The following is a 23,591-nucleotide window of genomic DNA, read 5'->3' as shown; positions in this document are numbered from 1 at the left end:
AGTATAAATGCTAATGCAGTGTGGTCTAATTTTTGCTAAACTATATGAACATTGCATAATCAAAATATGGTGTTCTAGAACTAACCCATTAGTTGCTATTTGTTTTTCTCATGAATTTTCAGAAAGTAAATAATATCATAAAGCCCAAATATCCTGTTATGTACATCCCCAAAGGAAGGAGGAAAATTGCATTTGTGCAGTCTCTGGGATTAGAGTTCTTGGTCCCAGCACAGACCACAGATCCTGTCCTTTACGTTGAACCATACTGTGGATCATGTAGCTATTTTTATTGTTATTTGTTCTCTGGTTTGGTGACAACTTAACATTCCCCAGTACTATTCAGCAATAGAATAGTACACATAATTAGTCACAAGCAGTGAAGGAAGCCCCTGTACCTTCTTATTGTTGCAGGAACATTACTTGTGGCATATGTAATAGCAATGAATAAATGAGTGAATGAATGAATACAGCCAGAAGACCTTGCTGAAAGTGGGTAGAAAATCAAATGCATTTTCTTCTATTTTTGTCACCAGGAACAGGGATTAATTGCTCCACTAGGCAGGACTGAGGGTAAGATATTTGCTTCATCCATCACTGATGGCAGTTTTCATTTCCTCTGTAGCTTGATTGCAAACATATCAGAGAACCCATAAAACATTTCCCATCCTTAGAGGTCACTTATAATAGTTCTTAGATTCATAGTTTCCATTTTAATAGTAATCACAACGTACTTGTTATCTGCCTTATTTAAACATCACCAATCACTACATAAATCATTCTCACCTCCCCAAAATCAATTTTTAATTTTTGAAGCATGTTTTATTTAATATTATGGGTTTTTTTTCCACTTTCCTAGTAAAACCCTGGTAAATACAGAAACTTCTCAATTTGATGCAATCCCAATAGTTAATTTTGGCTTTGACTGCCTGCACCTCTAGGGTCTTTTCCAGGAAGTCTTTGCTGGTCCCAATATCTTGCAGGGTTTCTCCAATGTTCTCTAATAATTTCATGGTGCCAGGTCGTAGATTTAGGTCTTTAATCAATGCTGAGTGGATTTTTGTGTAAGGTGTAAAGTAGGGGTCTTGCTTCATGATTCTGCACGTGGAGATCCAGGTTTCCCAGCACAATTTATTGAATAGACTGTCCTGGCTCCAGGAATTGGTTTTAGATCCTTGACCAAATGTAAGTTGGCTGTAGATGTTTGGGTTGATTTCTGGTGTTTCTATTCTGTTCCATTGTTCTATCCATCTGTTTCTGTACCAGTACCATGCTGTTTTGATTACAACTACCCTGTAGTATGTCCTGAAATCTGGTATTTTGATGCCTCCAGCTTTGTTTTTGTTGTACAAGATTGCTTTAGCTATTCGAGGTCTCCTGTGTCTCCATATGAATTTCAGCATCATTTTTTCCAGATCTGCGAAGAATGTCTTTGTTATCTTGATTGGTATTGCATTGAATCTATAAATTGCTTTTGGGAGAATGGACATTTTGATGATGTTGATTCTTCCAATCCATGAGCATGGAAGATTTTTCCATTTCTTGGTATCCTCTTCTATTTCTTTCTTTAAGATTTTGTAATTCTCATCATAGAGATCTCATCGTAGAGATCTGTACTGCAAAAAAACAGTCAGATGTGTGAAGAGGCAACCGACAGAATGGGAAAAAATATTTGCAAAGTATGCAACAGATTAGGGGTTAATAACCAGAATCTACAAAGAAATCAAGAAACTCCACAACAACAAAACAAACAACCCACTTAGGAGATGGGCCAAGGACCTCAATAGACATTTTTCAAAAGAGAAAATCCAAATGGCCAACAGGCACATGAAAAGATGTTCAAGTTCACTAGCAATCAGGGAAATGCAAATCAAAACCACAGTGAGGTTTCACCTCACCCCGGTTAGAATGGCTCACATTCAGAAATCTACCAACAAACAGATGCTGGTGAGGATGTGGAGAAAAACAGACACTAATCCACTGTTGGTGGGAATGTAAACTGGTAAAGCCACTATGGAAGTCAGTCTGGAGATTCCTCTGAAACCTGAATGTAACCCTACCATACAACTCAGCCATCCCACTCCTGGGAATTTACCCAAAGGAAATTAAATTGGCAAACAAAAAAACGGTCTGCACCTTAATGTTTATTGCAGCTCAATTCACAATAGCTAAGACCTGGAATCAACCCAAATGCCCATCAACAGTAGACTGGATAAAGAAATTATGGGACATGTACTCTTTAGAATACTATACCGCTGTAAGAAACAATGAAATCCAGTCATTTGCAACAAGATGGAGGAATCTGGAACACATCATGCTGAGTGAAATAAGCCAGTCCCAAAGGGGCAAATATCATATATTCTCCCTGATCGGTGACAACTAACTGTGCACCAAAAAGGAAACCTGTTGAAGTGAAATGGACACTGAGAAACGGTGACTTGATCAGCCCTTGCCCTGGCTGTTGATGAACAACTTAATACTTTATCCCTCCTAGTATTTGTTTGTTTGTTTGTTCTACTTAATACTATTGGTTGAATTCTGTAATTAATACACAGTTATTCTTAAGTGTTGATACTTAACTGAAAAAATGATCCCTGTTAAATATAAGAGTGGGAATAAGAGAGGGAAGAGATGTACAATTTGGGACATGCTCAAGCTGACTTTCCCCAAACGGTAGAGTTAGAAACATACCAGGGGACTCCAATTCAATCTCATCAAGGTGGCATGTACCAATGGCATCTCACTAGTCCAAGTGATCAATTTCAGTTCACAATTGATCATAATGATAGGACTAAGAGTCAAAGGGATCACATAAACAAGACTAGTGTCTGAAAATACTAACCAATAGAATAAAAAAGGGAGAGAACGATCCAACATGGGAAGCGGGATACACAGCAGACTCATAGAATGGTGGATGTCCTAAACAGCACTCTGGCCTCAAAATCAGCCCTTAAGGCTTGCGGATCTGGCTGAAAAGCCCATGAGAGTATTTCAGGCATGGAAAGCCAAGACACTATGTCAAAAAAATGACTTAAATGAAAGATCTCCATGAGTGAGATCCCAGTGGAAAGAACAGGTTATCAAAGGAGGAGGAATGTTTCTCTGAAGGGAGGAGAGTGCTTCCACTTTGACTATAACCTTGTCTAAATATGATCAGAGTCAGTGAACTCAAAAGGCTTCCATAGCCTTGGCAACTCATGACAAGAACCTAGGGAGATTTCTGAAGCCATAAACAAGAGTGTCAATTTGTTAAGTCAACAGCAGGAGTCACTGTACACTTACTCCTCATGTAGGATCTTTGTCCTTAATGTGCTGTACATTGTGATCACTTCTCTTTCTATGTGGGTGCAAGCTGTTGAAATCTTTACTTAATATATACTAAACTGATCTTCTGTATATAAAGAGAATTGAAAATGAATCTTGATGTGAATGGAAGGGGAGAGGGAGTGGGAGATGGGAGGGTTGCAGATGGGAGGGAAGTTATGGGGTGGGGAAGCCATTGTAATCCATAAGCTGTACTTTGGAAATTTATATTCATTAAATAAAAGTTAAAAAAAAGCCAATCTGCAGGATTCCAAACATTCCATGCAGGATAGTGGGTAACATGACTGGCTGAAAACTGTCTCATTCTTGCTAATATACATATAGCAAATTTCTCTCAGAACACAGTAAGATATGGAATGAGCAATAACTGGGTAGTAACACAATCTATTCTGGTACTCAACAGTAATAGAGTTTAACACAATCTATTCAAAATTGGAATTTTATGAGTTTTTATTTTTTTAAAAAAAGATGACACTGTAGCATAAAGACAATGAAAACAAAACAGTGATAAAAATGCAAAATTTAAGAAAAATCACTGGAGACCTTAATTGTCTATAAATTTATCTTTAAATTCAATGCTTATCAAATCAAAGTAATACTAATGCTTTCTATTTATTTTTCAAGCATGCCCTAACATCCTTAAAGATTAAAAGGATCAAGAACTCTCAAGATCATTTTCAAAATGAATGAGTGTATGAAAATATCCTAGTAGCTGCTAAAGCTTCTTATTAAGTTCAATGTAAATATTTATAGTAATTAAAAAAATGTGATGTTTGAATCAATAATGGAAAAGCCAAGTAAGCCAGAAACATATCTGTGTTAACACAGAAAACTTTACATACTAGAGGGGGAAAGAAGTATAAGTAAACACATTTTTAATGCTGAAGAAACTCTCTTTTTTGCAAAAAATGAAACTGTCAATAATACATTAAAGTACTCACAAACATGACAACCCTAAAACATAAAATTTGATTCAAGAATAATACCATATAATAATTAATATGTCAGCCTGATAACATTGCCAAACATGCAACTAATAAAGAATTATATTTAAAAATAAATTAAGGACACCCATTTTAACAAGTGAAACGGCAATAAAAGTAAAAACAAAAGCAAAATACAACATACACAACGAATGCACAAAAAAGAACAGCTGACAGTTCAAATATAAGTATACACAACGAAAGTCCCACCTCACCTCCAACTAAGGGAAGAGGAAAATAAATAGTAACTATGATGGCGTAACTTTGGAGAATAAGTGGATAAAATAAAAAGAACTCAAAATGTTCAACAAAGTCTAGTAATTTTTTTTCTGACCACTTGCCATGTGCAAAAACACATATTGCCACAGAAATAAGTAGCCATCTCCCTTCCCTGATAATACATCTGGGAAGACAGAAGATGATGGCCCAAATATTTGAGACCCAAAAGAAACTCCCAGCTCCTGGCTTCAGCCTGGTTAGCCCTAGCTGTTGCATCCCCTTTGAGAGTGAACAAGAGGATGGAAACTCTCTTTCTAACTGCCTTTCAAATAAATGATAAAATATCATATATTATCATAAAATAATATGATAAATTTTAGAAGTGTTGAAAACTCTGATATGTCAGTTGTATGATAATCTTTTTGCATTTTTGGAAATATAAAAAGTAGCATCAATTGGCTTATAATACAAATATCAGACAGTAAATAATTGATTTATTAAGGTCAGTTATATATGATACTCATATTCTAAATTCCTATTGCTTTTCACACCAAGACTTTTAATAATGCTATAATTGTCTATGAGTAAATAAACAAAGTTATTAGTTTTCTCCAGCATACTCTTTCAGCTGAAAGGAGAAAAAAGAATGAATATTCTTTTTGCTATATGCTGAATATATCAAGGAAAATACTTCTCCGTGCAGTTTTACAATATATATTGTCAACCTTTAAAAGCTCCTGATGCATTTGAACTCAAAATTCTGTTTTTTTTTTCAGATTTATTTATTTATTGAAAGTCAGAGTTACACAGAGAGAGCAGAGGCAGAGAGAGAGAGAGAGAGAGAGAGAGAGGTCTTCCATCTGATGATTCACTCACCAATTGGCAGCAATGGCTGGAGCTGTGCTGATCTGAATCCAGAAGCTAGGAGCTTCCTCTGGGTCTCCCATGCGGCTTCAGGGGCACAAGGCCTTGAGCCATCTTCTACTGCTTTCCCAGGCCATAGAAGAGAGCTGGATCAGAATTGGAACAGCTGGGTCTAAAGCTGGTGCCCATAAGGGATGCCGGCACTTCAGGCTGCACCACTGCACCCACCCCAAATTATATTTTTTCAACATTTATTTAATAAATATAAATTTCCAAAGTACAAATTTTGGATTATAGTGGCTTTTCCCCACCATAACCACCCTCCCACCTGCAACCATCCCATCTCCCACTCCCTCTCCCATCCCATTCTTCATCATGATTCATTTTCAATTATCTTTATATACAGAAGATCAACTTAGTATATACTACATAAAGATTTCAACAGACTGCACCCACAAAGACACACAAAGTATAGAGTACTGTTTGAGTAGTGGTTTTACCACTAATTCGCATAGTACAACACATTAAGGGCAGAGGTCCTACATGGGGACCAGGTGCACAGTGACTCCCATTGTTGATTTAACAATTGACATTCTTATTTATGATGTCAGTAATCACCCGAGGCTCTTGACATGAGCTGCCAAGGCTATGGAAGCCTCTTGAGTTCACCAACTCTGATCTTATTTAGACAAGGCCATGGTCAAAGTGGAAGTTCTCTCCTGCCTTCAGAGAAAGGTACTGCCTTCTTTGATGGTCCATTCTTTCTGCTGGGATCTCACTCACAGAGATCTTTCATTTAGGTCAATTTTTTTGCCACAATGTCTTGGCTTTCCATGCCTGAGAAACTCTCATGGGATTTTTAGCCAGATCAGAATGACTTAAGGGCTGATTCTGAGACAAGAGTGATGCTTAGGGTTTTTGCCATTCTATAAGTCTGCTGTGTATCCTGCTTCCTATGTAGGATCATTCTCTCCTTTTTATTCTATCAATTATTTGCACACACTGGTATGATTTATGTAATCCCTTTGACAATTAATCCTATCTTTTCAATCAATTATGAACTTTAATGGATCACTTTAACAAATAAGATGGCATTGGTACATGCCACCTTGATTGGAATGAATTAGAATTCCCCTGGCACATTTCTAGCTCTATCATGAGGGGTAATTCTATTTGAGCATGTGCCGAACTGTACATCTCCTCCCTCTCTTATTCCCACTCTTATGTTTAACAGTGACCACTTTTCACTTAAATTTAAATGACTAAGAATAATTGTGTGTTAATTAAAGAGTTCAATCAACAGTATTAAGAAGAATTAAAAAAAAAACACTAAAAGGAATAAAATAATATGTTGTTCCACGACAGTCAGGACAAGGGCTGATGAAGTCACTGTTTCTCATAGTGTCCATTTCACTTCAATAGGTTTCCTTTTAGGTGCTCAGTTAGTTGTCACAGATCAGGGAGAACATATGATATTTGTCCCTTTGGGATTGGCTTATTTCACTCAGCATGATGTTTTCCAGATTCCTCCATTTTGTTGCAAATGGCCAGATTTCATTTTTTTTTTACTGCTGTATAGTATTCTATAGAGTACATATCCCATAATTTCTTTATCCAGTCTTCTGTTGATGGTCATTTTGGTTGATTCCATGTCTTAGCTATTGTGAATTGAGCTGCAATGAACATTGAGGTACAGACAGCTCTTTTCTATTTGCCAATTTAATTTCCTTTTTGGGTAAATTCCAAGGAGTGAGATGGCTGGGTTGTATGGTAGACCTATATTCAGGTTTCAGAGGAATCTCCAAACTGACTTCCATAGTGGCTTTACCAGTTTGCATTCCCAGCAACAGTGGGTTAGTGTCCCTTTTTCCCCACATCCTCACCAGCATTTGTTGTTAGTTGATTTCTTTATGTAAGCCATTCAGTTATAATCAAAACAGCATTGTATTGATGCAGAAAGGGATGGATAGAAAAATAGAACAGAATAGAAACACCAGAAATCAATCAAAACATCTACAGCCAACTTATATTTGATCAAGGACCTAAAACCAATTCCTGGAGCAAAGACAGTCTATTCAACACATGGTGCTGGGAAAACCGGAGCTCCACATGCAGAAGCATGAAGCAAGACCCCTATCTTACATCTTACACAAAAATCCACTCAACATGGATTAAAGATCTAAATCTATGACCCAACACCATCAAATTATTAGAGAACATCAGAGAAATGCTGTAAGATATAGGCACAGGCAAAGACTTTTTGGAAAAGACCCCAAAGGCACAGGCAGTGAAAGCCAAAATTAACATTTGGGATTGCATCAAATTGAGAAGTTTCTGTACTTCAAAATAAACAGTCAGGAAAGTGAAAAGGCAACCAACAGAATGGGAAAAATATTTGCAAATTATGCAACCAACAAAGGATTAATAACCAGAATCTACAAAGAGATCAAGAAACTCCACAATAACAAAACAAACAACCCACTTAAGAGGTGGGCCAAGGACCTAAATAGACATTTTTCTTTTTTTAATTAATTTTTTTGACAGGCAGAGTGCACAGTGAGAGAGGGAAAGAGAGAAAGGTCTTCCTTTGCCATTGGTTCACCCTCCAATGGCCACCGCGGCTGGCACGCTGCGGCCAGTGCAGCGCGCTGATCCGAAGCCAGGAGGCAGGTGCTTCACCTGGTCTCCCATGCAGGTGCAGGGCCCAAGGTCCTAGGCCATCCTCCACTGCACTCCCGGGCCATAGCAGAGAGCTGGCCTGGAAGAGGGGCAACCAGGACAGAATCCGGCGCCCCAACCGGGACTAGAACCCGGTATGCCGGCGCCACAAGGCAGAGGATTAGCCTATTGAGCCGTGGCGCCGGCCAATAGACATTTTTCAAAAGAGGAAATCCAAATGGCCAACAGATGCATGAAAAAATGTTCAAGATCACTAGCAATCAGTGAAATGAAAATCAAATCATATTTTTAATAATTAACCTAAGGGAACATTAAGAGCTAAAAGTGCATATATATAAATGTCTTCATTGTTTTAAAACCTCAAAATATATATTGCTGAATAGTGTGGTATGGGACTGGTTAAATATTTTATGATATGTTGCAACATATTAAAATACTGTTCTCAGGGTCAAGCCTTTGGCCTAGCAGTTTAGATGCCTATCTGGGTGCTTATATCCCATGTCAGTGTGGCTGGCTTTGAGTCTCAGTTCTATTGCCATTTCAGGCTCCCTACTAGTATACATACTTGGAGGTAGCAGATGATAATTCAAGTACCTGAGTTATTGCCACTCACATGGGAGACATAGGCTGAGCTCATGGCTCTTGTTTTGGTCCCAGGTCAACCCCAGAATTTGCAAGCATTTGGGGAACAAACCAGACAGTGAGAGTTCTGTCTGTCTTTATGTCATCCACCCTACCATCTCTCTGCCTGTTGAATATATAATATGAAATAAAAATACTGCTCTCATCAAATGTAAAACAAAAATAAAAATATCAAGTCTATTATATATTATATTCACACTGAAATATATATGTGTGTAAAGGCACAAAGGTTTATCTCAAATGATATAGTTTCTTTTTTAATTTTTCTGAACTTTCCAAATTTTTATATTGATAATATTTTACATATATTGGTGTGTACATGCAGTTATATGATTAGATAAAGAATTGTCGAAAGTCACCCACAATCACTTTTAACTACATAATTTTCCACAAATACTCAAGAAGGATGTCCTTGTGCTTTGGTAGAGTTGCCACATTAAGTATTCATATGGCTATGCTTTAGAAGAGATTACTTTGAATTAGGTAATAATGTTGCATGAATATTAACTTTTTTGGCTTTCATAATCATTATTATATGGATATTACTTTAAAAAGGCATATTTTTTGTAGAAACTAGACACAGAACTACTTGATAGTAAAAGGGTAGTCTTCACTTCTCCTCAATGGTTTAGGAAAAATACATGCACACATGAGAGAATGATGCTGCCAAAGCTGCAAAATGGAAACAATTGACACACTTAGATAATCATGTGTAGAGATTGCTAAGTTTATTCTTAAATTTAAAAAACCAAAACCTCAAAATAAATAGTTGCCACAAGAAAACCCCAACTCAAGGTAATAATTCAAGAATTAAATTTGTTTTGGTATCTGGCATTTCACTTGTTTCTCATATAATTAAACACTGACAATAATAATGTAGAGTGAGGGAAAGAGGAGGATGAAAGAGATGGATATATGAGGACTCAAAAATTATAGAGATTTGAGAAATATCTATATACTTAATATATATTAAAATATATCTATATTTACGATGTGATACTTCAACACAAAACAATAAGAAAATTGACACAGTTTGAGTAGCACATATTGTCTAAGATGACCTATCACAGTATCTGGGACTGGCACTTTGGCACAACAGATTAAGCCAACACCTGCAATTCAGGTATCCTGTACGGGTGCTTTTCTGTGGCACAGTTGCTCCACTTCAATCCAGCTCCCTGCTAATACACCTGGGAGAGAAACCAAAAGTGGCCTAAGCACTTTGGCCTTTGCATACCTTGGGAGACATGGATGGAGTTCCTGGATCCTGGCTTTAGTCTGATCCAGCCAGTTGACTACTGCTCCCATATGGGAAATGAAACAGTGGATGGAAGATCTGTCTCTCCCTCTGTCTCTAAATTTGACTTTCAAATGAATATATATCATTAAAAAAGAAACTGTTTAAAACAATGCTATGTGTCTTCTCACTCACGTCCATAAAGCATGCTTGCAAGGCTATGTAGACCCTCAAGGAGTATGAGGTCCAACACTAATTTCAGACACTGCTATATTTGATCAGGAAAAAAGGAAGATTCCAGATATTTAAAAAATTATCTGAGGGACTAGGTAAAGTCTAGGAAGCCACTTTTAGAAGCCAGATCAGGAGTTCTAATTAAGAAAGTTCCTACCAATTATTGTAAACTCTGAGAGCTTCTACTCATGACTTCCTGAGAACATTTATATTCCTCCAGATTACTGACTGCTTAGTATCTCCTATCATTATCCTGTTCTAATGTTAGAGCATGCATGTATGTATCTAGAAAAATAAATATATGAAGGTTTTTCCACTATATATGGTTTTGATGCATATATTATATATGAGACTAATTTTAAAAATCATGAGTAAATGAAACTAAAAGATATCTATTTTGTTGAAAACTTTGAATTCCATGCAGTTTTTTCATAAGTATTTTTTCTGAACTTTATAAGATTTCTCATAATGCATGAATTTAATTTTTTGCAAAAACTTCTATATTAATAGCCTACAGACATTTTGAAACATGTGTACATGTTAGTGACTACAATTTTTTTCTCATTTCATATTTAAAGTTGATTATACAATTTGTCTTTTTACATTATGAGAATCTTTTTACATTAAAAGAATCAAAAAACTATTTGGTGACCAGAAGACTTATACTTTCTAAATATCTGCATGATTCATTTTATATAGCCCCTATGGCACTAAGTAGCTCAACTGGACAATCTTGACTTCCAGTAGAAACATCAAAATATCACATGCCTATCTCTATAAGAATGTTAAGAAATTATTTTCATGCTTTCCAAAATTTCTCATTTTAGCCTGAGCAAATGAAACCAATGTATTCTGCCTAGGTGAACTTATAAGATAGAAGCATCTTTGGTCTTGAAGTAGCATACTATAGTGAGATGCACTACATTGGATATGAAAAGCAAATAAACTCTGTGTGTGTGTAAATTTGGCTACAATTGTGAGTTTTTGGTCATTTTAAATCAAACAGGTTTAATTTATAATGGGTGTTAAAATAATTTTTGTTTTAATGACATATTTTGTGTGTTTAGTGTCTGCAAATTCTAATTATTTATGGTTCCTCTTAGAAACAGGACCATAGAAATGTTAATAAGCATGTCATTTATATTTATTATATTTTGATCTAGCATCAAAGCTAAGGGCTCACTCTTCTGTCCTAGTTAGTGTGTCATTATGTACTATATCACTAGGAGTTCATAGATTCTTATCTTGTTAAATGTATTACAGTCTGAAATTATGTGTTCTGATGCTCAAGTTATTCCAGATCCTAGTGGAATCCTCTTCAACACACCAAATTAGGGCCCCAATATCTACAGTTGGTGTAAGTACCATCCTAGGAGAAAAGATTCACTAGTTCTTATCTCCCTTCCCTGAATTACATTTCCCTTAAAGGTGCCATTTCTTTCATCAAATCTTGTTACTATTAATGAAGATTTACCATTCAGCTGTACTCCTCTATGTTTTCTCTGGAGATGTTCTTTAGTACTAAGGCCATTTTACAAACAAAAATCTCATCAAGTCACACTCCTCTTTCAACCGTGTGGATGGTTTCCCATGACCTTTGAACAGGGACCATAGGACTTACTGTGGTCTTCAGAAAGACAATGCTATTAGGTCTTGTCTACCAACTGTCTGCTTGCTATTCTCTTCGTACATGCTAGGACTCAGAAGGCTCCCAGTTGTATCACAAACTTTACAAATTTCCTCTCAACCCATCAAAATTACTAAAACTTCCAAATGTGAGACTCAACTTTTTTATAAAAAATTATTATTTTATTTGAGAGGTAGAGTTACAAACAAAGGGAGAGACAAAGAGAAAAATCTTCTGTCCACTGGTTTACTTCCCAGTAGACACAACAGACTGAGTTGGGTTGATCTGAAGCCAGGGGCCAGAAGCCTGGAGCTTCACTCTTCTCTCCCATATTGGTGCAGGAGCCCAAGCATTTGGGCCATCTTCTACTGCTTTTCTGGGCCAAAGCAGAGAGCTGGATAGGAAGAAGAACAGATGGAACTCAAACTGGCACCACAGGCAGAGGCTAAGCCCCCTATGCCACAGTGCTGGACCCTAAGATCTTTTAAAATAAGATTTACAGTATTTGTTTGAAAGGCAGAGATACAGAGAGAGAAGGTTGCAGTGGAGATAGAGATCTTCCATCTGCTGGTTCATTCCCCAAATAGATGCAGTAACAGGGAGATGGATCATAATGGAGCAGCTGGGACTCAAACCAGTGCTCACATGAGATGCTGGCATTACAGGCAGTGGCTCCATGTGTCACCTACTTCATTTCTTCTTTCAAAGGAGTTCTCATCCATAAGTGATTCAGAAAGATGTACCAAAGGACCTTTGAGGTGGTTATGATAAATTATCTCTTTTAAACTTTAAATTCCACAGAACACACAGTATAAGTAAATTATTTACCAACACAACCTCATTCCTTGATACTTGCCTAACTCAGAGGAGATGTGTAATGAATACTGATCTCTGGGTAAAAAGTGATGATCATGTCCCTAAAGAAGATTGCAGTATAGCTCAGCTGAACAGGCAAAGGATAACATGATACTGTGAGTTAGTCAATAGCAACACAAAAATGCAATAAATGATTATTTAAAATGCATGATATTAAAATAATGCACTCAGAGAATTTCATCATGACAGTCCCCATTTTGGACTACACCTTCAGCACTCTAAGTTTCTATAGCACCAGCAACAGTGTGGGCAATGAAAGTTTCTTGCTGCGAGAGATAAGAGGAATATTTTAGCATCAGTGATTCACACATTAGCAAGACAGATTTTCTGCAAATAATTGAAATCCATAATCAGCAGCTTTGTTCAAAACTTCATTTTCTGTAACTGTGAAAGTGAAATTAAAGGATGATATTTGTGACAGAATTCTTAAAGATACGTGAAAAAGGTTATTGAGAGGTACATAACTTGGCAAACCCGCAGCAGCAGGTTTTGTATTAAGAACAGTTCACCCATAAACAGCTCACTCACACCACCAGAGTGCCCAGTCTTGGCTTCCTTCTCTTCAGCTTCATCTTCATAATCAGTAATCTCATTCATGTTTTAGAATTTAGTTCAAATTGAAAGTATAACCAGAGGATAGCACTACTCCTAATCTAGGTAATACTAGTGAGCACAAATACAGTGTCTTCAATGGCAAAGGCTCCCTCCTTTCAGTATTATGCCAAACTTATTAAAGAACATGACACTGGCATTTTTACACTGATGGAATAATAAAAATCATTAGGGCAATTTATCAGGTTTATAATGCACATCAAGTGAAAGTGCTGGCAGTGTGTGCAAATGCAGAGCACAGTGTGTAAATTGTTGAGTGTTGTCAGGCAGAAGTGATAAAATTAATCATGCTAGGTAAAAATATATGGCAATGTTAAGCAGAGAAGCACCACATAGAAGTATGGAATCACTGTTTATTCAATGGATGCCCTATTATGGGTTCACAGCTGGGAGGTAGAAATACGCTTGGAGACGCAGAGGTCCTTGATCCTCTCCATGACGAGCTTTACCCAACCAAGACAGTTTTTTCAGTCATTCTCACATGGAAGCAAGTGTCTTTTTGCCTTTATCTCAGCTGTGGGCTCTTTCAATTATGCTTCCTCCACTGCTGGACTTAAGTATCCTGAAAGTGGAGCAGATTTTCTTCCCCAAAAGAGCAGCCAGGGACAACAGTGGGGAATCAGGTGTCAATGACTTTGAAAATGTAATTGACCCTACAGCGCCCTCTAGTGGTGATTAGTCACATTCAAATGACTCATGACCCATTATTATAGCCCAATGAGGACTCCAGTAACACTCAGACCTCCCAGAGTTAATTCAACCAAAGATGCTCTCCAGTTAGCACACCTTCTCTTGCTTGTTATTGAGAGAGGCACTTGAGGACTTAATCTAGGAGAGCTTCCTTGTCAGATGCTTTGACCCTCAAGAGGAGAGTTCTTGCACACAGTAATCATAAGCCTCTCTCCCTGGTCCATGTCCTTGGATGCAATGTGCAAGATTCATGACACAGAAAAATTAACCGAAAGAAAGAAGAAAAGAAATAGAAAGAAAGAGAGAAAGAAAGAGAGAAAGAGAGAGAGAAAGAGAGAGAGAAAGAGAGAGAGAAAGAGAGAGAGAAAGAGAGAGAGAAAGAGAGAGAGAAAGAGAGAGAGAAAGAGAGAAAGAGAGAGAGAAAGAGAGAGAGAGAGAGAGAGAAAGAGAGAAAGAGAGAAAGAGAGAAAGAGAGAAAGAGAGAAAGAGAGAAAGAGAGAAAGAGAGAAAGAAAGAAAGAAAGAAAGAAAGAAAGAAAGAAAGAAAGAAAGAAAAGAAAACAGCATTGTGGTACAACTCATGGGTTTACTGTAAATTTAGATAAAGTGGGGGCTGGTGCTGTGCCATAATCATTAAGCCTCTGCCTGTGGCACTGGTATCTCATACAGGTGCTGGTTCATGTCTCGGCTGCTCCACTTCCAATCCAGCTCTGTGCTAATGACCTGGGAAAGCAGTGGAAGATGGCCCAAGTGTTTGAACCCCTGCACCCATGTATGAAGAAGCTCATGGCTCCTGGCTTTGAGTTGGTCCAGCTCTGGCCATTGTGTCCATTTGGGGAGTGAACTAGCAAATGGAAGACCTCTCTCTTGGTCTTTCCCCTTGTCTATCTGTGACTGCTTATCAAATAAATAAGTAAATATTTTAAAAAAATTAGACCTAGTTACATTTATCTGTGTAATTTCTGTTCTATAAAGTAAATCAGAAAATAGAGACTAATCATAATTGGTTTTCAGATTTCCTATAAATCAAAAATTTACCTCCTGCAGTATCGTGCAGTAAAATTTACTTTTTCAAAGAGGAACAAGTTTAACAAGAGCCTTCAAAGAACTTTCTATGATGATCAAATTAACTCTTGCCTGAAAAAACTTATAAATTTTAGGAAGGCTGCTTAGAAAAAACCAGATATGTCTTCTCCTATCCACATGACTTTGTGAGATTAAGAGAGTGCTTTGTTTCAACTTTTTCCTGATGATGAGTATTGTCACTTGAAATTTTTTCTTTAAAACTAAATACTAATTACCAGTAATCAATCATCCAAATAAGTACAGGATAATATACATTAATTATTTTTATTCAGCACATCATAGTGACAAATGTGCAGTTATAGCACATTTATAGTCTGTTCTGGACTCTATTAAAATATTTATTTAGTTTTTTCTTGAACCTATTTTGCTTTCTTGGTTTCTTTTTTTAAAAGGATTTATTTATTTACTTATCTGAAAGTCAGATTTACAGAGGAGGGAGAGGGTGAGATAGGGAAAGAGAGAGAGAGAAAGAGAGATAGAGGGAGAGAGAGATCGTCCACCTGCTGGTTCACTCCCCAAATAACTACCATTGCTGGGACTAGGCCAGGCAAAAACCAGGAGCATGGAACTCCAACTGGTTCTTCCATATAGGTGGGAGGTGCCCAAGTACTTCAGTAATGTTCTGCTGCTTTCCTAGGCACATTAGTAGTGAACTGGATCAGAACTGGCACTTGAACCTGAGTTCATCTGGGATGCCAGCATTGTGAGCAGCTGCTTAATCTGCACCAAATGCTGGCCCCTGTTCTTGATTCTTAAAGGAAGGACACAGTAATGTCTAGCTGAAGAGAGATATGCACCAGACTTGAGTTTCACTATGGACAGATTACAGACACGACACTGTAGATTTAGCTGAGTTTATGCCCAAGGGGTAGGACTCATTTAAGTTTCTTTTTTAAAGATGTATTTTATTTGCTTGAAAGAGTAACAGAGAGAGGTAGAGCCAGAGCCAGAGGCAGAGCAAGAAGATGTCTTCCATTCCACTTGTTCTCTCCCCAATGACCGCAACAGCCAGAGCTGAACTGATCCAATCCAGGAGCCAGGAGCCAGGAGCCAGGAGCTTCTTCCAGGTGTCCCATGTGGGTTAGGGGCCCAAGGACCTGGGACATCTTCCACTGCTTTCCCAGGCCATAGCAGAAAGCTGGATCAGAAGAGGAGCAGCCAAGACTCGAACTGGTGCCCATAAGGGATGCCAGTGCTGCAGGCTAGGGCTTTAGCCTGTTGCATCATGGCACTGCCCTCCATTTGGGTCTTCGAACAAATGCTGGTGTTAGCTTGACTTGTAAATAGAGACAGTTAATAAATTGAACACTAACCTTCATAAATAATAGAGATATCTTTTGTTTATTTAGAAGGAGACTTTTAAAATAATTTTATAAAGAATATAAGGAGGGTCTAGCATTTAAGCCACCATTTGTAAGAATGAAGTCCTATATGGGTGCCAGTTCAAGTTCTGGCTGCTACACTTCTGATCCAGCTCCTTGATGATGGCCTGGGGAAACATCAGAGAAATGGCCAAGTGCTTGGGCTCCTTCATCCATGTGGCAGGCCTGGAAAAAGCTCCTGGTTTGACCTAACCCAACCCCTGCCTTTGTAGCCATTTGGGGAATGAACCAGATGATGGAAGATCTCTCTGTCTTTCCCTCTTCTCTGTAAACTTTGACTTTGAAATAAACAAATAAGTCTTTTATAAAAAGAATATAAATAAAAATAAACTCTTTGGAAATAGGTGATTTTAGGAGCTCATCAATGTGGCTGAAGAGGTTATGTCCTATCTGCAATGCTGGCATCTCATATGGGTACCTGTTCAGGTCCTGATGCTCCACTTCCTATCCAGCACCCAGCCAATGGCCTGGGAAAGCAGCTGAAATGACCCACATGATTGGGTCCCCACCATCCACATGGAAGACCAGGATGAAGCTTCTTTCTCCTGGCTTTGGTTTTAACCAGCTCTGGCCATTGCAGCCATCTGGGGAGTGAAGCAGCAGATAGAAAGTCTCTGACTCTGTTTCTCCTTCCTTACAAATCTGCCTTTCAAATGAGTGCAATATATCCTTAAAAAGAGAAAAAATAGGTGATTTTATCCAAAGTTAAAATGAATTCTTTAGGCCAGCGCCACAGCTCAATAGGCTAATCCTCCACCTGTGGCACCGGCACACCAGGTCCTAGTCCCGGTCGGGGCGCTGGATTCTGTCCCAGTTGCCCCTCTTCCAGGCCAGCTCTTTGCTGTGGCCAGCAAGTGCAGTGGAGGATGGCCCAAGTGCTTGGGCCCTGCACCCACATGGGAGACCGGGAGAAGCACCTGGCTTCTGGCTTTGGATCAGAACGGTGCACCGGCTGCAGTGCACTGGCCACGGTGGCCATTCGAGGGTGAACCAACAGCAAAGGAAAACTTTTCTCTCTGTCTCTCTCTCTTTCACTATCCACTCTGCCTGTCAAAAAAAAAAAAAAAAAAGAATTCTTTCATGTTTCTTCAAAGGTCCTTTATACTTCTGTATTGTAGGAAATAGCTGAAAATATTTAAACCCATTTTGATGGAGATTTTTTAAATGTATTTGAAAGAATTATAGAGATAGCTATAGTGAGAGTACAGAGAAAGAGAGAGAAAGAGAGAGAGAGATTGGTTCCATTTGTTGGTTCACATCCCAAATGGCCACAATGGCCAGGGCTGGGCTAATCCATATCCAGAAGCCAGGTGCTCCTTCTGGGTTGCCCACAGAGGTGCAGGACCCCAAATACTTGGACCATCTGGGATTTGAACTGGTGGCCATATGGGATACCAGCACCATAGTTGCTGGCTTTACCCACTATTTTCACAGTGCTGGGCCTAATTTTATTTTAAAAATAATAATAATAAAAAACAAGTTGCATATTTTACTTACAATCAAATAGAATAAAAATAGGCACATCTGTTTTGGGAACCTCTAAAATTTTCAATCATTATACCAATTTAAAAGTCTTAGTACATCAGCTTGAACAGATATGGAGGTCCAGGTTAGGCAGCTTTTTCTCTTCTGTGGAATTTACATACATAAATTCTATAATCCTCATGATTTTTAGTTCTTTAACAATGCTTTATATAAAAGTACTCAAAATTTCATGGTTATAAAATTAAATGATAATGTGTATTGTCCATGAAACTTTTAAAATAACTTCTTATAAAATATAGGGGCTGGCACTGTGGAATAGTGAGTAAAGCCACCGCCTGCAGTGCCAGCACCCTATATGGGCACTGGTTTGATACATGGCTGCTCCACTTCCTATCCAGCTCCCTGCTATGGCCTGGGAAAGCAGTAGAAGATGGCCCAAGTTCTTGGGCCCCTGCACCCACGTGGGAGACCCAGAGGAAGTTCCTGACTCCTGGCTTCCGATCAGCTCAGCTCTGGCCATTGCAGACATATGAGGAGTGAAGCAGCAGATAGAAGACCTCTTTCTCTCTCTCTCTGCCTCTCCTTCTCTCTCTGTGTAACTCTTTCAAATTAAAAATAAATCTTGAAAGGGAGGAAGGAAGGAAGGAAGGAAGGAAGGAAGGAAGGAAGGAAGGAAACAGAAGAATCTGAAATGAATGAATGAATGAAAGGAAGGAAGGAAGGGAGGGAGGGAGGGAGGGAGGGAGGAAGGAAGGAAGGAAGGAAGGAAGGAAGGAAGGAAGGAAGGAAGGAAGGGAGGAAGGAGGGAAGGAAGGAAGGAAGGAAGAAAACAAAAGAAATAACAAGAACCTGAAATGACTGAGGCTTATGTCCTTGTTCCATCAGTCCTGACTCTGAGTATAGATAAAGACATGGGGTGCCAGTTTCTTTCTGGTTACTTCTTGCTGATATGAATCATTGACATGGGGTGGGTATCTATACTCTGGATTGGATTGACTGAAGAGCAGTCTTGGGTTTTTCCTGCATAATTGCTGGGGATATAGTAGTCATGTGCTCCTGTAAAGACTTTTGAAATATATTAATTGTACATGGTAATAATGGAAGCATTATGATTATGAGGATAAAAGGAGAAATTAGAAACATTGCCCATGGTGGGAAAGATGGCCAAAATGAGGAGAACAAAGAGGGATATAGGAGAGCAAAAGAGTCCTGCACAGTTAATGTGAAGACAGATGTACGCCTGAGTGCTCCTGTTTTGTTTAGTGTGTATGTGCAGTCAAGGAGCTGTCGGGTAGTTAGTCTGGCCTGCGTCTAGTTCTGGGGCCCCTCATTTCCTCCCTCTGTGTATGGAACCCTGGCTGCTGTCAGGGGTTAAGGCGAAGACTGTTCTGCTTTCTTCCAGCTGAATAGGGGCGAAGTAGGGACCTGTGATCAAGACAGCGTTCCAGCAGAAGCTGGCCTCTCAAGGGGGCTGCAGTGCCAGCTCACAGAAACTGTCTCCATTCAAGGTTTCATGTGCATGACCATCTAGAATTTCTCTGCCTAAGTCTGGAGAAAATGAATCTAACAAGCAAATTAGATACACAGAGACCAAGACAGTCAGTATTAGAGTATCTAAGAAAGGTGCTGTCCAAACCAAGAGGGAGTTTTCCCATTGAGAGATAAAGGAAACTGACAAGAAAGGCTTGATAATTATCAGGTTGATGTTAAGGCCTAGCCAGGTATAAGTGAGGCCCAGACCTATCTAACTCTTCACATGGGGTACTGGAAGTGACGTCATAAATGAGGTGGGAACCTCCTTAGAGAAGACACCCTGTTGACTTCCATTACCTAGCTGGCCTGGGAGGAGAGCTGGCCTGAATAGATTGGTTTTAATAGGTGACATCTCTAAAAGAAATTTAGAGCTCTACCTGCAATGTTACTGATCCTAGGTCATCCCTTCAACCATGCTGGTTACTTTGGAAGTTGGGAAGAGTGAAGGGCTTTTTCAGTTTAGGGAGGGCCAACAGGGTCTGCAGCTCTGACCCTGGAGTCCTTCAACCTCCAGGGCAGTTCCATTTCCACTAGTGTCGCTCTTGGTAGAGTTGTCAGGCCCCTTCACGAGCCATCTTCTAGCATGACCGCTGCTTGCCCAATGCCCAGATTGCTCATATTGCCAATCAGTACCATTTGAGGTAGACCGGCTTTGTTGGGTCTCCTTGGTGGAAGACTCCTATGTAAGGCAGCCATTAATTGGCCTGCCATCTATCCTTACATTGGTCCTGCTGCCTAAATAATTCTTCTTCCTCCTAATCTCTGTTAAAGTGGACTACAGAGGCAGCCTTTGGGAAGGTCAGCCAAGGGGGTGCTCAATCCCATCCCTAATCCTTGGTGGCCAGAGCTAGAAATCTGTGGTTACAGCCATGTTATCACAGTGTTTTCCAGGGCTGGTACTGTGGCACAGCAGGTTAAAGCCCCAGCATGCAGTGCTGGCTCACCATATGGATGCCAGTTCAAGTCCCAGATGCTTCACTTTTGGTCCAGCTCCCTGCTAATGCACCTGGGAAAGCAGCAGAGGATGGCACAACTCCTTGAGCCTCTGGATCCATGTGGGAGAACTAGGAAGAAGCTCTGCTCCTGGCTTTGGAATAGTTCTACTCATGTGGCCATTTGCAGAGTGAACCAGCATATGGGGAACTTCTCTTTCTCTTTGTAATTCTTTCAGATAAATAAAATAAAAATAAACCTTTAGAATAAATAAAATAAAAAAGAAAGATAAGATTATACTCATAAGGAAAGGTATTGTGGGGAGCAACTCGGACTAGACTAAGTTACTGGAATTAAGACTTATTCTATGCATCTGCTCTCCCACAATATGGCGCTGAGAAGGGAGTAACAGCTTCTACGCAGCTGTCTCTCGCCAACTTGAGTGATGACCTGCAGGAGCTGATCCTGCTCCTGATTGGAGGAGAGCAGCGTACTCGGCGTGTGGGTAGCAGAGTTGGGATTGGTGGAAGAGGACTATAAAGGAGGAGAGAGACAACATGCACCAGGAACACCTGAGGAACATCTGAGCAGCCCCCGAGAGAGCTGGCCGGTGGTGTGCCGCTCCCCTGCGGAAGTGGGGAAAGTGGCAGGGGGAACCGCCCTTCCACGGAGGTGGAAGGGTCGGTAGCCAACCCGGGAAGAACCAGCAGCAAACCCGGGGAGGGCCAAGCAGACAAAAGAACAGTGCAGGGTCCTGTGTCGTTCCTCCGCAAAGAGGGGGAGCGACAGGTATGTCCCTCTAGGTAAGATCAAACATCAAGACCATCTTATCTAAACTGTCATGCATTATGAAGTAATTATTAAGACCCTCTCTCCCTTGTGGGAGACCTGGAAGAAGCTCCTGGCTCTTGGCTTTGGATCAGTGCAGCTCTAGCAGTTGCAGCCATCTGGGGAGTGATCCATTGGATGGAAGACCTCTCTGTCTCTACTTCTCTCTTTCAAATAAATAAATAATTCTTTCAAATAAATAAAAATTTTTAAAAGGCAAAATAAATAAATAAATAATCCTTTTCACAGCTCAGAAGTGCCCAGCTGCCAACCTCCTGAGTATATGCTCCCAGAAAATGACAAATCCCCTAAGACTAGAGGTGGGCAAGCACTATCTTTGCACTTTCAAAACCATGTGAAGAGAAAAAGCCCCACCCTACTAGAACCCATTTGTCCAGGATATAGCAGAAGCCTCAGAGGCTGGCCTCACTGCACATTTGCCAACAGGGTAGGCAGGGCACAGAAGGCGGGAAGATATTTGTGGCCTCATGGTGCTGGCTCCAGCTGTTGACACACAAAGAATGGGTGATAGGCAGGAGTTTGAGCTAGCCCTGCCTCTGCCTGGCCAGCACTTCAGTACTCATGGACCAAATCTGCATCTGGAGTGCCTGCTGAGGCCAGGGGATACATGGGGACCTACAGTCAGAGGAAGTCTGAAGCACTAGCTTCCAGGTTGGAGAGTTGCCATAGCAACAACACTTTCAGGGGTTGATGTGACAGGGACAGCCCTGGGAAGATGAGCTGGTCTCCTGACCCCATGTCTTTCCCTTTATGCTCCTCTGACCTACAATGTGAATGAGGCTCTGACAGAGGGAGAGTGGGGCATGGGATTTCAAGGCAAACAGGTGAGCAAGTGAAGCAATCTGACTTCTTACCTGGGAATATGAGAAAAGAAGAGAGATTTAAAAAAAAGATTTATCTTATTTGAATGGAAGAGTTACAGAGAGAGAGAGAGAGAGAGATCCAACCCACTGGTTTACTCCTCAAATGGCTGCAATGGCCGGAGCTGGGCTGATCCAAAGCCAGGAGTTTCTTCTGGGTCTCCCACTTGGTTGCAGGGTCTCAAGCACTTAGACCATCCTTCACAGCCTTCCCAGGCATATCAGTAGGGAGCTGGACCACAAGTGAAGCAGCTGAGACTCAAACCAAAGCCCATAGGGATGCCAAAGCTGCTTGCAATGGCTTTACCTGCTATGCTACAGTGCTAGGCCAAGATTAAGACTTTCAAAGGTCCTTATATATGACCTAAGTTACAGAGAGGCAGAGGCAGTGAGTGAGGTCTTCCATCTGCTGGTTCACTCCAGATGAATGGCCAGAGCTGTGCCAATCTGAAACCAGGAGCCAGGAGCTTCTTTTGAGTCTGCCACACAAGTGCACGGGCCCAAGGACTTGGGCCATCTTCTACTGCTTTCCCAGGTCACAGCAGAGAGCTGGGTCTGAAGCAGAGCAGCTGGGACTCGAACCAGCACCCAATATGGGATGCTGGCATGGCAGGCAGTAGCTTTACCTGCTAAGCCACAGTGCCAGACCCAAATGTTCTTAATTACAAGTTTTTGACTAATTTTGATAAAAATTTCCAGAACTCTGAGGTAAAGAAAAAAACTTTTTTAAAAAAAGCACTAAGGGGCTGGCACTGTGGCACAGTGGGTTAATGCCATGGCCTGAAGTGCCAGCACCCCATATGGGTGCTGGTTCTAGTCCCAGCAGCTCCACTTCCAATCCAGCTCTCTGCTGTGGCCTGGAAAAGCAGTAGAAGATGGCCCAAGTCCTTGGGACCCTGCACCCACAGGGGAGAACTGGAAGAAGCTCCAAGGCTTCTGCCTTTGTATTGGCCCATCTCTGGCTGTTACAATTATTTGGGGAGTGAACAGTGGATGGAAGACTTTCTCTCTGCTTTTGCCTCTATGTAACTCTGCTTTTCAAATAAATAAATAAATCTTTTTTCAAAAAATGTGTTATGGGGCTTATTAATGTATGATTAATCAACATTTCTAGTTTCTTATATAATGTCAATTATAGCATAATATTCTGCTATTACCTTGTAACTCTGTTTATTGTTTAGGATGACAACTCAGCACCAGTCATGATTATATTAATTTCAACACCTCTGCTTTTGAAGACATGTAGAAATATTTTGAAGTTGTAAATTAGTGATTTGGCTTGTGCTGTGGTGTACCAGCCTGCAGCATCTGCATCCCATATGGGAGCCTGGCTGCTCCCTTCCAATCCAGCTCCCTGGCAAGGCACCTTGGAAAGTAGCGGGTGATGGCCAAGTCCTTGGGTCCCTGCACTGATGTAGGAGACCCAGGAGAAGACTCTGGCTTTGGATTAGCTCAACTCTGGCAATTGTCATTTCGTGAG

At 40.1% G+C, this 23,591-nt stretch overlaps 2 long non-coding RNA genes across 3 annotated transcripts in view; one reads left to right on the top strand and one right to left on the bottom strand.

Annotated features, from left to right (window-relative positions):
• The window catches only part of LOC149123280 (uncharacterized), a 264,057-nt gene that overhangs the window by 214,284 nt on the left and 26,182 nt on the right, over positions 1-23,591 (top strand). The window lies entirely within an intron of this gene.
• Positions 1,294-23,591, bottom strand: part of LOC127489224 (uncharacterized) — a 37,548-nt gene continuing 15,250 nt past the window's right edge. The window contains exon 3 of one of the 2 annotated variants that reach the window (XR_016217718.1): positions 1,294-1,613. This is a non-coding gene — a long non-coding RNA (uncharacterized LOC127489224). The remainder of the gene's footprint in view (positions 1,614-23,591) is intronic. The other variant, XR_016217719.1, reaches the window with a different exon arrangement.

Source organism: Oryctolagus cuniculus, chromosome 12, assembly GCF_051225735.1.
Source record: "Oryctolagus cuniculus isolate XC-2025 breed Fujian yellow rabbit chromosome 12, ASM5122573v1, whole genome shotgun sequence".
Lineage (NCBI taxonomy): Eukaryota > Metazoa > Chordata > Mammalia > Lagomorpha > Leporidae > Oryctolagus > Oryctolagus cuniculus.
The sequence above is the reverse complement of the archived record's forward strand: the minus strand, read 5'-3'. Positions and strand labels throughout refer to the sequence as shown.